The sequence below is a fragment of the Leptonychotes weddellii genome, chromosome 4, assembly GCF_054177405.1.
Source record: "Leptonychotes weddellii isolate Sample4059 chromosome 4, ASM5417740v2, whole genome shotgun sequence".
Taxonomy (NCBI): Eukaryota; Metazoa; Chordata; class Mammalia; order Carnivora; family Phocidae; genus Leptonychotes; species Leptonychotes weddellii.
This window is the reverse complement of record NC_138372.1, coordinates 111970442-111985952: the sequence shown is the minus strand read 5'-3', so window position 1 is coordinate 111985952 and position 15511 is coordinate 111970442.

Below are 15511 nucleotides of genomic sequence, written 5' to 3'. Positions count from 1 at the left end.
AAATATATTCACAAGCTTAATATTAAAGGGCTTTTTCACTTAAAATTAATTTAATTTTATTTTTTTAAGATTTTATTTCTTTATTTGACAGAGAGAGACACAGCAAGAGAGGGAACACAAGCAGGGTAAGTGGGAGAGGGAGAAGCAGGCTTCCCGCTGAGCAGGGAGCCTGATGCGGGGCTCGATCCCAGGACCCCGGGATCATGACCTGAGCCAAAAGCAGATGCTTAACGACTGAACCACCCAGGCGCCCCAACTTAAAATTAATTTTAAAGGCACACTTTAAGGCTGATTACTTTGATTAATCATATTCATCTATAGCAATAGATCATATCTCCATGTTCCATTATGTTTCCAATTTCTTTGAGTTTATACTGTAAAAGAAAAGTTGTTGAATGTTCAGCTAAATGTCTAGCTGATATTTATGCTTTTATAAAAGGTTTCATATAAATAAAATTTTAAAACGAAAAAAGTTTTTTATTTAGCCCATGGGTTCCAAAATTTTGTTTGGAAATATGACTCTATTCATGCACATAGGGCAAATACTTTGTTCATCTATTTTATTTATAATGTATAGATTATGAGCATAAACTTTGGAATTGGACAGACTCAGGTTTAAGTTCTGGCTCTGCCACTTTCTACTTTGGGCAAATTATTTTACGTCTCTGAGCATTGGTTTCATCAGTAACATAGGATAATAGTACTTTTCTCTCCTCAGTGAAACAGAGATAATAATAGTGCTTATCTTATGAAATTGCTTGGAGGATCAAATGAACTTAGTAGAATGCCTGGAACATAATATCAATTGATTGCTATTGTCATCATTATGATTAGCTCTAACACAGATATAAAAACGCCAATATTTTATATTCCTTTTGTACTAGTATGAAGAATGGTCAAATTTGAGAGTTTGGGGAGAGTTTTTGAAGAAGTCCTAAATGTAACAGGAAAACAATCATAAAAAAAATTCTAAGATACAGTTATGTTCAGAACTTTAGAAAATTGGACTGGTGATACTGTAAACTATTGACCCGAATATTAAAAATAAAAACAAACAACTACCTAACAAGAGAATACAGTATTTTTTTAGGTAATATATTCCAATGAGATGAGTGCTTGGTTTTCACCTACTCTTCAAAATGGAAAACCTTTTCCCTAAACTGGTGCCTGATAAGGAACCATCATGACTTTTTATATCCTAATAAAGTCCTCTATTATTTGTAGTTCTTTCATTGTAACTTTGGAAGAGTTGAGGAGCATAATATAAGAAATATCACTTCCCGATAATATAAGAAATATCACTTCCCATAGGGAGGAAATTTGATAAAATGACAGCTATGGGACATGAATGGCTTCTATTCATAAGTCAGCTGGTAACAGAAGTGAGAGCCAGCATTCATTAGAATATTTGTCTTATAGCAGTTAAATCAGCAAGACTAGACTATAGTGCTACCAACCACATGATTACAAAAGCACAGATGTTTTTGATTCATATTATTTGTATTGCTTTCATAGCACCTTTTCCTTCATTCTACTACAAGCTCATCTCCTTAAGTGGGTCAGATATCATAAGTTGTTGCTATAGTTTCCAGCTATGTTTATCCTTCAGTATACCAATCGTAGCATCCCACAACTTCAAAAAAAGAAAACCATTTTTCTTGGGAGGGTAGTTTAAGGATAGTCCAAGCCATGAATTGGCTCAGGAAATAGTTAACCTGAAAAGCCTACAGTAAAATAGGTAAGAAGATGAGAATTAAAGTGATTAATTTATTGAATTTTCTGAGCAAAACAATTTAGTATAACACAAAGCCACCCAAGGGATAGTTAGAAAAACTCAGACACTCATGGGAATTGATGAGTATTGACACTGGTGTAAACCACCTTGGCACAGAGCCAAAATAACTTGTTTCCTTCATTTAGAAAATGGTTGAGACTATACTCATTTTGTGTGTTGGGGATGGGAATGACCCAATGCTCAACATCTTTGTTGGGCCAAATTAGCCAAGTTCAGACTCAAAACTGAAGTGCCTGAAGTTCAAGTGTGTTTCGTAACAAAGTGAAAACCATTTTAAAGCAAGACCACATTAGGGTCAAATATAAGATCCTTTAGATCACAGGACTTTTTCACTTTCTATATGAGACTCCTGAGAAAAACCAAGGGGAAGTGTTCAGAGATCAGAACCCTTACATTGCTGGCACAACTTTTGATAAAAAGTTGCTAGAGGGCGCCTGGGTGGCTCAGTTGGTTAAGCGACTGCCTTCGGCTCAGGTCATGATCCTGGAGTCCCAGGATCGAGTCCTGCATCGGGCTCCCTGCTCAGCGAGGAGCCTGCTTCTCCCTCTGACCCTCCCCCCTCTCATGTACTCTCTCTCATTCTCGCTCTCTCAAATAAATAAATAAAATCTTTAAAAAAAAAAAGTTGCTAGAAATTACTTTAAATCTTGCTAAGACCATTAATTATCTGAAGTAAAACTATTATCCTTCCCTAATTAGGAAATTAAGGAAACCTCATTGTCTTCCAATCTAGTTATTATGAGTATCAAGAACAAAATACAAATCGCTCTTTTTTCTTTCTCACTTTTTTTTCCTGTCTCTTGTTTGGATAGTCTGTTACATACATAAATTACATCTGTTAATAGTTGGTAATAACTTACTTACATAAGTTGGGTCAGCAGTTACTGTGTTCCTCAGAGAACCTTATTAGGCCTTTGAGCTCAAACCTACTAGGTGGACTTTGAAGATAACAATTATTTTAGTTGCTTATCAGTAGGAAATAATAGCTTTTCTTAAACACTATTCATTTGGTGACTCAGTTACTTACTGTTAATTATGTACAATGAATGATTGAACCCATTTCAAATGCAAAGTCTTAATAGCCTCTGGCTTAAAAATGTGTGTTGCTATTATTTCTGCAACTGATTCTCTAAGGCATCTGTGTCTGCCTCAACCAGAGTGTCAAAGACTTAAATAGACTTTAAGGGATTGTAACTTTTCATATAGCGGAAGAACCCTTAAATTCTCTAGGTTTTCTAGAATAAACAACCCCAGTTCTTTTAACTTTTTCTCACACCTCTTTTTTTTTTTTAATGTTTTATGACTCTCATATGAATTCTTTCTAAATTCTCCACATTCTTCTTTAGATGAGATGGCCAGTATGAGACATGGAACTCTAGAAAGGATCAGGTAAGTCCTTAGTACAGTGAGAGCATTCTCTTACAGCTCTTCAATTCACACTCCTATATAGCTACTTAGAATCACTCTCACATTTAAAATTACATTTCGTCATTATCAGATTTTAAAATCTGAACTCGAAATGCTTGTTTAGCCTACTTATGTTTTCTTGCATTATATTTAAGAGGTTGTTTTGATTATCCCTATACCTATTTTATCAAAACTGTACTTTTCCTGAGTGATTTTAAATTTCATCATATTTGTTAAGTCAAAAAAATCCAAGGTGGAGGGTGTACATCCTAAGGGTACTCAAGACAATCTAATACAGTTCACAAAGAAAATACTCCAATGTCTATTTGTTTTATTCAAAAAGAAAAAAGTTAGGGGTGCATTGGGCTCCCTGTTCAGCTCCCTGCTTCCCCTCTCTTCCCCACTTATGCTCTCTGTTGCTTTCTCTGTCTCTTTCTCAAATAAATAAATAAAATCTTTTAAAAAATAAATAGAAAAAAGTTAAATTTTCTTATTTAACATACATATTGACACTGGGCTTGCTCAAACAGTCCTTTGTCAGGCAGTCATTCATGTGCTCTGTGAGGTTCCCTGAGAAGGATGGGCTTCCCCCTTGCAGGGAAGCTCTCCTTTATCCAACGTCAGTGTACTGCAGGTTTGTGTAGCATAGGAGGTCATTGATGTGGTTAATTCTGTACAAACAAATCCTTTCAATAGAATCTATGTAATACTTTGTACTGAGATGGAGAGTCATCATCATGGAAACTCTTTATCTTCTACTGAAGGATTCAAGATACTCAGTGTTAAAATCATTGCTCCTGCATACACACTACCTGGTCTGACCATAGTTCAGCCACGCCAGCCATGTAGTCCTGGGCAAATTATTAACAACTCTGAGGTTTTGTTTCCTCATCTGTAAATTAGAGAGCATAGTTGTATCTACTGCATCGGGTTGTTCTGAGGATGAGGTAGGCTAATATATAAAAATCTACCACCAAAATAAGCACTACATAAGCACTGGTTATTATTATTACTTAAGAGAATAAATATCAGAATGAAGATGTATTTTCCTCTGACAAAAATACCAGGGATCCAGATTTCCTTACCTTTTCTGTGAGTAGTATTTTCCTTTTAAGCTAAAGTTTTAATGTGAGAGAGTAACTCCATCTGCCCTCTCCTTTAAGAGTATATGTGTTTTGAAAGAAACATGTTGGAGAAAATATTTGAAAATTATGTTTAGAAATATTTCTATCAGTGTGTATTTTTGTTGCAAAAAATCCCAGTGTGTATGTGTGTGTGTGTGTGTCCTTTTAAAACTCTCATATATGCATACTTAAACATTTTGGAAATACAATTTTTGAGTTCTTGAAATATTCTCCAAATAATTTGAGTGGGCCTTAAACTAATTAAAATGCAATGCTTTTAAATTAGTTTGCAAGAATTGCTGATTGATAGTAGAGAAAATGGGAATTTACTAGTAAGACTTCAACAAAAACCTTTGCAGAACTGGTTGATGAGAATGAAGAAGAAAATGAATACTTTAATAGGTATAGCCAAAAACAATGTATTTCTTCAATTTAAACCTAAATATCTTTTGGAAGTATCTTTTTCAGCTATGACAGCTATTAAAATGTAATATCAGAATAAACTAAACTTAGAACCACGTCTTCAAATCACTATATCACAATGTGTTAAACCAAGATTTAAAAAAAGTAATAAAGTACCAAGTAATAAAGCATCAAATGAAAGCAGAAATGCTTTTATACTATTAATAAAATGCCATTAAATTATTCAAAGTATATTGATTATTTCATGTTTTTAAATTTGGAGTTTCTGTTTTACAATGGGTACAATATATTAGTATAGGAGGTCACAGATACGTAATTTATACGTGTGTGCATTCTGGTTTAGTGTCGTCTAAGAATTTAATGCCTTTTGTCCTCTTTCTTCTTCATTCAGTAACTAGTTGTTGAGTGCCCAGTGTATCCCAGGTACTGTGCTAGGCTCAGAGAGATAGAAATTAAAAACATTATCCCCACCCACAAAGAGTAGTTTAAATCATTTATGAAGCATACAATAAAGAACTGTTCCCACAACTTATCTTCACAGAATCACCTGTTTCTCAGCTCCTTCCCCTACCTCCACTCCCAGCCCTTGGCATAGATAACCATTTGCTGTAGACTGGGATTTGAACTTGAAACTGGTCATTCGAACACCCACTTAGTTTTTTATGTAGTTTAAATATACCATTTATCACTTATTTTCTCTTCTTGATATCTGCAAGGTGCTTTTTATGCAATCATAGGTAAATATAAATATCAGTGATTCAACAAACATTTCCTCTTCAAAGCACCGTGTTAAGACAGAGGGAAGGCTCAAGGTACAAACATGCATTGTGCTTTCAAGGGGATTTTATATCCTTGACAGAAAATGAGAAAAACACCCTAAGTTTTTCCTTACATGATGTGGAGTGCATTCACTGTTGAATGTATTCCTCACTACATTGCCTTTTTAACTATCTCACCACTTTTGCCTGGTGTCTTTCTTCAAGCCTGATACCATACTGTTTGAAAGTTTTACAAGCATGCTATTTGGCCTCAACCACCTCTTTAAAATTTTATCTCATTACTTATAATTTCAACTCATGACTGGGATAAATTACTTTTAATTGCTAGTTATTTGCATTAAAGAACAATCATGAAAGACAGGTAGAAGAAAAAGCTGTTAAGATCATAGAAATTAAACACCTACAATGGAATCCATTTCCCTAAAAAAAAAAAAAAAAAAAAAAAAAAAAGTGGTGATGTGAGGTATTCAAGGCAAGAAACTGAATCATATAACTACCTGGGGTCTCATTTACTTTTAAACTCTGCAAATAAGCAAAATCAAAGTTCACAGCCTTTGGAAGCAACTATATCTGTTTGACTTTTTTTTTTAAATTTTATTTATTTATTTGACAGAGAGAGACACAGTGAGAGAGGGAACACAAGCAGGGGGAAGGGGAGGGGGAGAAGCAGGCTTCCCACGGAGCAGGGAGCCCGATGCGGGGCTCGATGCAGGGCTTGATCCCAGGACCCTGGGATCATGACCTGAGCCGAAGGCAGATGCTTAACAACTGAGCACCCAGGAGCCCCTCTGTTTGACTTTTTAAAAGCAAGTGGTATTAACAATTTGGGGCATGGTGTGAAAAGTCAGACTTAGTTGCAAAAGTCTGTGATAATATAAAATTCAATTCAGAAAAATATAAGCAGCACATTAGGCAATAAAGAGACAATATCTTTATTTGAATTTTAACTGATACATATATACTCCTTGGGCTAACCCACTGCCCCCCAAATCCAATTTTCACTATAATAATCATTTTCAAAGAAAATAGAAAGAGAGGCACCTGGGTGGTTCAGTCAGTTAAATGTCTGACTCTTGATTTTGGTTCAGGTCATGATCTTGGGGTCATGGCATGGAGCCCCACGTTGGGCTCCATGCTCAGTGTGGAGTCTGCTTGAGATTCTCTCCCTCTGCACCCCCTTCCCCTCAAATAAATAAATAAATTCTTTAAAAAAATTTTAATTTAAAAAAGAAAATAGAAAATACCATTTGAACAAATTTCAGTATAGTATAGTGATTAAGCACATGGCTTTAGAGGAAAACAGCTCTGGGTTTGAATCTCACTGCTGCTTACCAGCTCTGGACCCAAGCACATTTCCTAACTCCTCAGCCTCAGTTTTCTTATTCGTAAAAGTATTTCCTACTTCATAAGGTTGTTGTGAAGATTAAGTGAGATAAATTCATAGTAATGTACCTACTTATTATGGTAGGCAGAATGATGGCCTCTGAAAGATATCCACATCCTAGTCCCTGGAACCTGTAAATATGTTATATTACATGGCAAAGAATTAAGTTTGCGTGAACAACATAGATGGACCTAGAGGCCATTATGCTAAGTGAATTAAGTCAGACAAGAAATGACAAATACTATATGATCTTACTTATATATGGAATCTAAAACTAAACAAAAATTAACTCAAATAAAAGAGAACAGATTGCTGTGGCTGCCAGAAGCAGCGGTTGGGTGGGGGGGGTAGGTGAAATGAGTGAAGGTGGTCAAAAGGCACAAGCTTCCAGTTATAAAATAAATAAGTCATGGGATGTAATGTGCAGTATGGTGACTTTAGTTAGTAATGCTGTATTGTATATCTGAAAGTTGCTAAGAGAGGAGATCTTCAAATTTCTATAACAAGAAAAACATTGTAACTATGTGTGGTGATGGATGTTAACTAGACTTGTGGTGATCATTTAGCAGTATATACAGATATTGAATCATTATGCTGTACACCTGAAACTAATATAATGTCATATGTTAATTGTACCTCAATTTTTAAAAATTAATTTAAAAAAAGAATTAAGGTTGCAGATAGAATTAAGGTTGCCAGTCAGCTGACCTTAAGATAGGAAGAGTATCCTGGATTTTCTGAGTGGGTCCAAGGTGATCACAGGGGTCCTTAAAAGTGAAGAGGAAGAAGGCAAAAGAAGAGTTAGAGAAAAACATGTCACTATGGAAGGATGGTTGGAGAGATACAACATTGCTGGCTTTGAAGGTGGAGAAAGGTGCCTCAAGCCATGGAATGTGGGTGTCCGCTGGAATCAATACAATTAATTAGTTTCAATTAGTTTCAAAGTATCAATACAAATTAATTAGTTGGAAAAGGCAAGAAAATGGATTCACTCCTAGAACCTCCAAAAAACAGTACAGCCCTGCTGACCCACTAATTTTAGCTCAGTGACACCAATGTCAGACTTCAAACCTTGAGAGCTATAAGATAATACATTTGTGTTGTTTTAAGTCTCTAAGTATGTGGTAATTTGTTACAGCAGCATATAAAAAGCAAGCTAGATATATAGATATATCAGGAACTCTACAGGTTAAAGTGTGAGAGCAAGTGTGGCATATAGAGAATTGTCTTTTTTTCCCCCAGTTTTGGAAAACATGCCAACTCACAAACTTTTTCATTTTTGTTTTCTTTATATAACTAATTGCAAGAGTTCGATTTACCATGCCATAGGATTATTCTCCAAGCAATAGAAGTGCTGTTGGTTAACAACTTAACCCATTATGGTTCCTTGATGATGGCAGATGACAATTATAAAATATAAATTTTACTTAAGTACTATCTGGCTTCTTATATTTTACTTATTTATTATTTTTTTTTAATTTAAAAATTTTAAAAGATTTTATTTATTTATTTGACAGAGAGAGAGAGACAGTGAGAGAGGGAACACAAGCAGGGGGAGTGGGAGAGGGAGAAGCAGTCTTTCCGCTGAGCAGGGAGCCCGACACAGGGCTCGATTCCAGGACCCCGGGATCATGACCTGAGCCAAAGGCAGACACTTAACAACTGAGCCACCCAGGTGCCCCTAAAATTTAATTTAGTTTAATTTTTTTCACTAAATTCTATCCCCAGCATGGGGCTCAAACTCACGACCCCAAGATCAAGAGTCACATGCTCTGCCAACTGAGCCAGCCAGGTACTCCTAGTTTCTATTATTTGTATCTAGACACCTGAGAGTATCACACAAATTAGTTATGAATTGACCATGCTGGAGACTTACAGGAGTAGCCCTGCAGTCTCCTGAGAGGTGAGCTCAGAGATTGTCAAAGGAGGCAGGCCATACTCACTGAGTCCTTCCTGCCTCTTCTTGGCTCAATCAGAAGCACATTATTACATTATTGCCTTCATTTATTTTTTTAAAGATTTATTTATTTTTAGAGAGAGAAGAGTGCTTGTGCACAGACACGGGGGGAGAAGGGGCAGATGGAGAAGGAGAGAGTGAATCTCAAGCGGATTCCCTGCTGAGTGCAGAGCCCAACATAGGGCTCAATTTCACGACTCTGTGATCATGACTTGAGCCAAAATCAAGATTGACCAACTGAGCCACCCAGATGCTCCCATTATTGCCTTTAATCCACATAACCATGCCATCATTATCCCCCTTTTTTTTTTTACAGATAAAGGAACAGAAATTCAAAGAGGTGAAATAACCCTACCCAGGTCACACAGCAGGTAAGTGGCAGAGCTGAGTCCATTTGATTTGAAGCCCATGGTCTTTCTAGAGCACCACAGAGCCTTCAATGTCAACGGGTGGTGCTGGATGAAAGGCAGCAAGGACCAGGTGTAGGAGAGTTTACAAACCAAATGCCTAAAGCACTGGGAGGCCCCTGCGATGGTAAGTGTCAGAAGAGGTGAAAGTGAGATGATAAATGGTAACTGACCATCAGTCTTCATGAGTGGCAAGAGGTGCATGCCCTCTCTAAAGGGACAGCTGATGGCTGCTACCAGCTGATTGTTGCTAGGGGTGCACAGAGGCCCAATGTTGCCAGATCTGTTAATTTTTCAGTAAAAGCTTGCAATATACATTTTAATGTGAAATGGCATTATTTCAAAATGCTAGGAACAAATTCAGATTTTCTTAAAACACTGTGCAGGCTAAATGAGCCACATCTATCAAGCCAATTTGCCCCATGGGCTACCAGTTTGAGACCATTAGTATTGATCCCTAGGACCCAGGGAGTGGTCTGTAGTCTTGCTAAAAGAGATGTGTAAAGGATTGAATTAGCTTTTGATTGAGCTCATTGAATGAAGAAATACCTTAATCTAAGAACAAGGGAGGCTTATTCTAGGGAATTGAGGCACATGGGAGAAGGGAATATGACTCAACTTTTCCACAGAATCTTCTTCAATACACCAATAATTAAAGCAACTCTAAACACATCAGCCCCCCCGCCCCGGGTTTGCTAATGCATAAGCATTTTTGGGTGAATCATCATCGATAGATATGCATGCTCTTTAGAAGCCAGATTATTTTAATTGTTTTAATAAAAATAGCTTAATTAATAACATGAATCCAATTTTATATATATGCAAAAAAGCTGACACATAGTATCTGTAGAGTAGGAAGAAATAGCCTAAGACTTTGAAAATACTTATTCAAAATAGTACAATATCAGAAAAGCAAACTACACTTAAAACTTACTGATACATATTTTAAGCAGAAAGCTCTGGTTTGAGAAACACAGAAATAGTTGCAGGAAACACTGAGGGATGAGCTGACGGAGGAGAATGCAAGTTGTACAATACATTTCATCTTCACCATTGTGGTTTTTCTGACCCTGAGCTCTGCAGCTGTGGTAAAGCCATGGAGGAGACAGACAGCCGGCTTGAACCTGGGTTGGGAAGGTTCAAGAGAAGGACAATGGAGCAGAGGAAGAGAGGCCAAGTGGGGGCCAAGCCACTTATACTTGCTAAGGAAAGGAGGAGATGACAGGCAGGAAGATGAGGCCAAGGGCATGGGGGACGTGGACAGGTAGAGAGAGAGGTTAACAAAAACTTACTACACGTGCTTATACTATTCATAATATTTTACATTTAAAGTACACTGTCAAAGCATTTTTTAAAATAGACTTTATTTTTTAGAGCAGTTTTAGGATCACAGCAACATTGAGCAGAAAGTAGAGAGTTCTCAGATAACCCCTGCCCCAACACATGCATAACCTCGCCCACCAGAGTGGTATTTCCCTTGTAATGGATGAACCTACATTGACATATCATTGTCATTCAAAATCTGTAATTTAGGGGCGCCTGGGTGGCTCAGTTGGTTAAGCGGCTGCTTTCGGCTCAGGTCATGATCCTGGAGTCCCTGGATCGAGTCCCGCATCGGGCTCTCTGCTCGGCGGGGAGCCTGCTTCTCCCTCTGATCCTCCCCCCTCTCATGTGCTCTCTCTCTCTCATTCTCTCTGTCTCAAATAAATAAATAAAATCTTTAAAAAAAAAATAAAAAAAAATAAAAAAAAAATCTGTAATTTACATTAGGGTTCACTCTTGTTGTTACATATTCAATGGGCTTGGACAAATGTCTAATAACATGTTTTCACCATTATAGTATCATGCAGAATAGTTTCACTGCCCTGACATCCTCTAAGCTCCACCTACTCATCCCTTCCTTCCTCCCAACCCCTGGCAACCATTGATCTTTTTACTGTCTCCATAGATTTGCCTTTTGCAGATTGTCATATAGTTGGAATCAAACAGTATGTAACCTTTTCAGATTGGCTTCTTTTAATTAGTGATATACATTAAAGCCCCCCCCCCCATCTTGTTATGGCTTAATAGCTTCTCTCTTCTTAGCATTAAACAATTTTCAACTGTATGGATGTACCACAGTTTATCCATTCACCTACTGAAGGACATTTTGGTTGCTTCCAAGTTTTGGCACTTATGAATAAAGCTGTTATAAACTCCATGTTCAGATTTTTGTGTGGAGAGTTCATTTTAACCTTCATAGTCTGAATCTAGAACAAGTGTTCTAAATCAAATCCTAAGAAGTCAAATGTAGCACACGAAATCAAAGCATTTAGCAATATGATTGGTAGAGTTTATCCTTTGAAAATCCCTTTGAAACAAGATAATATGTTAGTATGTTCGGAATAGAAAACTCTAATTTGATGATTTCAACAAAGGTTTTGAGGAATTAACTCTCTATTTTGTCATTTCCCCCATCTTCTCTCTGCTCCACTTCTTCTCAGCTCTGAACACAGCATGATACACTGGATCAATGGAGGCTGTAGCCAGGTTGTTTGTGTTGTTTCTGTTTGAATAACGAGGCTCTGACACTTATGAACAGTATGATTTGGAGCAAGTTACTCAACATCTTTGGGCCTCTACTTCCTCATCTGTAAAGCAGAGATTTTCAACAGTGTCTACCTCATGGATTAAATGAGTTTATATCCATAAACTCTTAGAATAGTTACCTGGCACATAAGTGTTTGTCAAATAAAATGAATATGAATGCTGGTCTCGCAGGCCTGTATACAATTCTGAATTGTGCTGTTGAGTCAAACTGTCAGGTCTGCAATTTGATTTTATCCCACTTACAAGCCAATAAGTTAGTCTTTACTGTTTCACAGATGCTGAAAGAAGACATGAGACATATGAGTCAGAGGAAAAAAAAACCTGTTTTACCCACAGCACAGCATAAAAAGCATGAATTGTTCGTATCAATTCCTCTTGCCCCCAAGTTCCATAGGCGTGATACCAAGGGGCCCAGACAGGTGCTACACATGCAGTGGGTTTGTGTTCAGTGGGGGAACAGTGAACTTGGGGAGCCCATTGCTTTTCTAGCAAGCAACAAGCTAAGTCAGCTTCTTTGTCCCAGAGGGAGATGTTACTTTATCTCTCAGGATTGCTTTGTAGGGGCACTTGGCTGGCTCAGTTAGTAGGGCATGCTATTCTTGATGTCAGGGTTGTGAGTTTGAGTCCCGTGTTGGCCGTAAAGATTACTTAAAAAAAAAAGAAAAAAGATTGCTTCCTGCAAACACAACCATGAGAAATGGCTTGGGTAAAGAGTGATGTGGTGGAAGACCTCTAAAATGGCCCATAATTGTTCTTGCCTCCTGGTATTCACTCCTTTGTGTAATCACCTCCAGTTTACTGTGGGCTCGATTTATTGACTCATTTCTAACTAATTTAATATAGCACAAGTGACAGGATGTTGCTTCTGAGATGAGGTTATAAAAAGACTGTGGCTTCTATCTTGAGCACCCTCTCATGTTCTCTCTCACTCACTCTGAGGGCAGACAGTTATCATGTTGTAAGCTGCCCTAAGAGAGGCATGCACAGCAAGAAAAGGATGTCTTTGACCAACAGTGAGTAAGAACCTGAGGCCTGCCAACAGCTATGTTGAGTGACCTTGGAGGGAGAATCTCCCTTATTCAAGACTGGGGATGACTGCACCCTGGCCAACACCTTGACTGTAGCCTTATCAGAGACCCTGAGGCCAAGGGCACCCAGCTAAGCTATGCCCAGATTCCTAGTCAACAGAAACTATCAAAAAAAAAAAAAAGTGTTTGTTATTTGAAGCCTTTATGTTTTGGAGTAATCTGTTATGTAGTTATAGATGTGTAATATAAGCTGTCAGGGCCCTGCACTCTTGGCATATTGACCAAGACATGAAGGGGTATGAGAGACCCATAGATAACCATTTCCAAAAAACAGGATAAAGCTACAAACCAGGGGTAGACAATGCCATCTTCCCAGAAGAGGGCTGACATGCTTGGTGTCTAGTATGTAGGGAGAGGCAGATACTGAAACTGGAAACTAGAATTTGGAAGGAAGCCCTTAGCTGGAACTAGCCTTACCAATCTCAGAGCCAGTTTTTGAAGAATTTTGCTTGTTTGAGGACATAGTGAAGGATAGAAAAAAAAGGCTTCTGCTCTGTGCATACAGTGGGAAGCTAGGTAGGGTGTGTCAAATACTGAAATTCCTACTCTGCATTCAGTGAATCAAATTATCTAGTTGTATATTACTCTCTGTACTCATTTGCCTTCTGTTCATCTGAGCCCTTTGTAAACTTTGTTTAAATATTTTCCCTGGTCTTGCTTGTACCCAAGAGAATTAGGAGTCAAATGCTTGATTAAAGGGGAAACAGTGCCCCCTGGAGACCAGAGTGGCAACACCAGAGACCACAAGAGGTACTAAGCAAGGCAAATGGCAAGGTTCTTTGTAAATGTCAAGAACAGGGATTCCTGGGTGGCTCAGTAGGTTAAGTGTCTGTCTTTGGTTCAGGTCATGGTCCTAGGATCCTGGGATCTGGTCCCACATTGGGCTCCATGTTCAGTGGGGAGCTTGATTCTCCTTCTGCCTGCCATTCCCCCTGCTTGTATTCTCTTGCTCTGTCTCTCCCTGATAAATAAATAAATCTCTAAAAAAAATAAATGTCAAGAACATATTTAATTAAATTAAAAATCTCTGATTTAAAGCTTGTAAGAAATTGGTATGAAACATTTGTAACTAGGTGTTGATGGATGTTAACTAGATTTATTGTGATCATTTCACAATAATAAATTATTATGTTGTAAACATGAAACTAACATAATGTTATATGTCAATTATATCTCAATTAAAAAACACATTCATTCAAAATTTTAAAAAGAAATAAATTGGTATGGAAGTTTTTTTAACATGATAAAGAGGTTTTTTTTTTCAAAGAGAGTCAATTTTATTCCCTACATAATGGAGGGCCAGTAGTACTGTTGTTAGGAACATGGGCTTTGTAATAGACAGGACTTCCTTTATTAACTGTGTGCCCTTGGCCAAGTTGATAAATCTGAGCCTATTTCTTCATCTGTAAAACAAAGATATTATCTCACTGGATTATAGAACTGATTAAATGAGATTATGTATATAGTGTCCTTAGCACTAGGTAAGTATTCAGTTTTTGAAAGCTGTTATTATTATTAACTACTACTACTACTGTATGAATGAGATAAGTGTGTTCCATCTACTTAATATTCTCCATGCTGGTAGTGGAATTTTCAGATAAGAAGAATTTACAGAAGATATAAATTAGAATAGAGGAAGGAAGGATCAATGGGCAATAAAACCCAAGAATATTTGTAAAGGTGTGGGGGAAAAATGTAATCTTTTAAAAACTTTCTATCCAATTTATAGAGAGAGTTGTTACAAATATATAATTAATATCACCAGTCTATTGGATAAGTGGTCAAAGGAGATGAAAAAGAGGTTTAACAAGTGTGTTACCTAACAACCTACTTATTGGTTAAGAAATGCAAAGTGAAACAACTTTCAGGTCTTATATACCTTTTAAAGTCTCAAATGTAAATAAAAAGTAAAAAGAATGGGTATTGGAGAAGACATAGGAAGAAGGCCTTGATCATGGAACAATGACTTTGCCTCCTACCAGCTATGCGTTCAGATGTTACCCTTTCTCTCTGTGCCTGTTTCCTTATCTGTCTATATGATACAGCAATAGCATATTATAGATTCATTGGGAGTACTCAATGAGAAAAGACATGGAAAGCCCAGAGCATAACACTGGCCCTCACCAACTAGTCTCATCATCCTCGTCATTATCTTCATCGTTGTTACTTGATTTGCTGATGTTATTACAGGCAGAATTGGAAAGGCGGCTAGCCCTTCAAGAGCAATATGTAATAAGAGCCATAAAGTTCCATATACCCTTTAAATCTGTTTTTCCCATGTGTGGGAAGAAATTTATTTATTTATTTATTTATTTATTTATTAAAATATTTTATTTATGAGAGACAGATAGAGAGAGAGAGAGGCAGAGGGAGAAGCAGGCTCCCCAAGAAGCAGGGAGCCCAATGTGGGATTCAATCCCAGGACCCCAGGATCATGACCTGAGCCGAAAGCAGACACTTAACCATCTGAGCCACCCAGGCGCCCCTCTTTTTTTCTTTTTTTTTTAAAGAAATTTAAAGGGAAAAGATTACCTAATTAGAGATGTTTTTTTTTTTTT